The sequence below is a fragment of the Lycium ferocissimum genome, chromosome 9 (assembly GCF_029784015.1).
Source record: "Lycium ferocissimum isolate CSIRO_LF1 chromosome 9, AGI_CSIRO_Lferr_CH_V1, whole genome shotgun sequence".
Classification (NCBI taxonomy): Eukaryota; Viridiplantae; Streptophyta; class Magnoliopsida; order Solanales; family Solanaceae; genus Lycium; species Lycium ferocissimum.
In genome coordinates this window covers 6,632,637-6,635,969 of record NC_081350.1, presented here as the reverse complement: position 1 = coordinate 6,635,969, position 3,333 = coordinate 6,632,637, and positions in this window count along the sequence as shown.

Below are 3,333 nucleotides of genomic sequence, written 5' to 3'. Positions count from 1 at the left end.
TGAACATTGAAGAAGCACGAGCAAGTGATAGAATAGTTGCACGGAAAGGTATGTAAGGCTAACCACTTCTTTCATAAGGCATGGTCCTTTGGCCAAATATTTGTCCTTCTACGAGTTCATGATATTCTCCAATGATCCTATATCTAGAAGCTACTAAGCTTATGATGCTCAAATGATACGATGGTACTAAGTCTCTTATACGACGAGTAATCCTCTTAAAGATAGAATGTAATGAATGACGATAGTAAAAAGGCTAAAGATAAATATGAGCTTATATGTATGTGTGCCCATGAGAGAGGCTATTGTGAACCCACGAGCTATATGACCCGGTAGAAGATAATGAATATATATATATATATATATATATATATATATATATATATATATATATATGTGTGTGTGTGTGTGTGTGTGTGTGTATCTATATGTGACGATGTGCGCACCACGACGGTTAGGTACGGATAATAGTGAGCCTTGGTAGGGCAGTACGTATGACCTTTGAGCCTTGGTAGCACTGTGTATGTGAAACAAGAACCTTCGTGATCGGGTATGCTATATAAATGCTATGTATATGACATCGATATAGTACGAATATGTTAAGAATATGTAAATGCCAAGTAAAGGCTATGTATATACGGTGTATATGATATGAGCATGAGTATGAAAAAATATGAATATGAATACGAAAATGGATACGAAAGGTAAATGAGTACGGATATGAATGTATGTACACGAATACGCAATCGAAATGGAACGTCCCTATGAAAAGCAAGTAAGTGCTATGATGATGATGCTATTATCTCCCATCTTATGCTATTTCATATATTATCTATTATGCTTTCATATTGATATTGATCATGCTTTACATACTCAATACATTCTTCTTGACGTCCTTTTGTTTGTGAATGACTAACGTCATGCCCGCGGGAGTGGCCAGGGAGACAGACTTGATCCATAGCTATATTTCTCAAGGACTACATAGCGGAGCTCCACTTCATTCGGAGCTACAGCTTTTGGTATAGATTCTTTTGTGTACATATTCACGGGCACGGTGGGGTCCTATCCCGCCCGTATGTTATGATATGACGTATCCTTCTTAGAGGCTCATAGACATGTGTATATGGTTAGATATGTTTGGCCTTGTCGGCCTGTATTTTGGGGGTATTATCTTGATAGCCTTGTCGGCTTATGTACATTTATATGGGCATAGTTTTTAATGATGATATAGATATGATGTTGCTCAATGAGATTAGAATGATAATGAATGAAAAGCATGATTTAACTATGTGCCTCACCTAGATGTGATGTATAGGTATGTTGAGGGGTGCCCGGGTGGGCTAGCACCGGGTGCTCATCGCGGCCCTCCGGTTGGGTCGTGACATCTAGCAACCCTAGAGAGTATCCTTGCATTTGATTTCCTTGGATTAATGATGTTTGATCTTTGATCTCTCTTCAATTTGTGTGGGAATGGTGTATAGAATATTCTAGATACTTCAAGAGGTGTGGAGAAAGTGAGAGAAATGAAAAATAAGAACTGGGGTCTAATTTATATACTTGCAAAAATCTGACCCGTCGTGGTTTTATACGGACACTTATACGGTCCGTATAAGTGACCGTATAAGGCCATCAGAGACTGGTCCATTCTGAAACTGTTATACGGACCATTATACGGACCGTATAAATGGTCGTATAACCCACTTTTCTCCCGAACTTGTTCTCGTCGATTCGTTTGATCTCCAATCCTTATGGAACCTTCTTACTTGTTTAATACTTCATTAACAATCTAAGGAACGTTATAACTTTTCCTCAAGACATTATTAAATCAACATTAGCTCGGTACTTTGCAAACCCTTTTCAAAACACGACTTATACTTTACATTCTTCAACGAACTTTCTTCTTGCCTCGAATGTCTTTGGAATCTTAATTAGAATCGTTAAGTACCCCATCTTACTTGTAGGGAAATCATATACATCTTACCCTGCGTTAGTCTATTTATCGTGCAACAACATGAAATTTTCTGAGGTGTAACATAGTGACACAAAAATCTTCCCCGCTAGAGTCATCGGGTGAAATCTCACTTGGTAATCTAGATCGGTATCACCTGCATAGGCCTTTACGTATGTACCAAGTTCATTTCATAACTCAATCTTCCAAAACACGAAAGGCCTAGCCAAATTTTTCTAGCTTGCAAACTTCTTCTAGAATGCTTATCTTTCGAGTTCTCCTCGGTATACAAAATTTCCTTCTACCCCAAGCACATAATTTTCCCTTCGAATGTTTCTTATCCTATCCGGACTTAATCATCACTCCTTCCAGCCTGGTTGATGAAAATCAAGAAGCTATATTGGGCTTTTGTTATTTAGGGCGTCAACAACAAGCTCTTGTGAACCCAAGAATTGGTATGTGGACTTGTCTTCAAATTCAAGAAGCCCAAGGAAGATTTCAAGCCCAAGAAGCCAAGTCAAAATTATTTCCTTCTTAAATTAGGATTAGTTGTTTTCCTTTTTCTAGTAGGTTTTACTTTCCCCTTTCCTTGTAGAATAGGGATTTTACTTTCCTTGTTTTTAGCTACTTCCTTTCTAGAGTAGAATAGGGATTTGTAGTCATCAAAGAAGAGACCCTAGGCCTATATAAAGGGTTCTTATTCTTTGTTAAACACTATTCACGTTTTTGAGCTTAACCCTAGTTTGCAATAGAGTTATTTTCTCTATTTGGTGTTCTTTATCCTTGTTTTTGGTTCCAAGCAAGGTGGTGATAGTCTTTACCTTGTTTTCAATTGTGTGTGGTGTTTCTTTATCACGTTAGTTGATTTCAAGTGGTGACTTAGGAGCTTTATTTGTTCTTGATCATTCAAGAACGCATTTCTTGATTAAAATTCGTTCTAGTTCATACCCAGAACCTTAATTTTCTTACCATCGTCCTGACCTCAATACTTACTAGATTTAAATGATTCAATAGTTATTTTTATAGTTCAAATCGTCATCTTTCACATAGTTTTTGAATCACTTTAATCTGACGCCTGTAACTTGAGATGCATCTGTTTCTTGAATCTGCCCATCAAATCGCTTCAAGAACAAGATCCTGGTCGATTGGTTCTTTGTTAATTCAAAGAATCACATCAATTAAATGATGAAAATCAAGAAGCTATATTCGGCTTTTGTTATTTAGGGTGTCAACAACAAGCTCTTGTGAACCCAAGAATTGGTATGTGGACTTGTCTTCAAATTCAAGAAGCCCCGAGGATGATTTCAAGCCCGAAGCCAAGTCAAAATTATTTCCTTCTTAAATTAGGATTAGTTGTTTTCCTTTTTCTAATAGGCTTTACTTTCCCC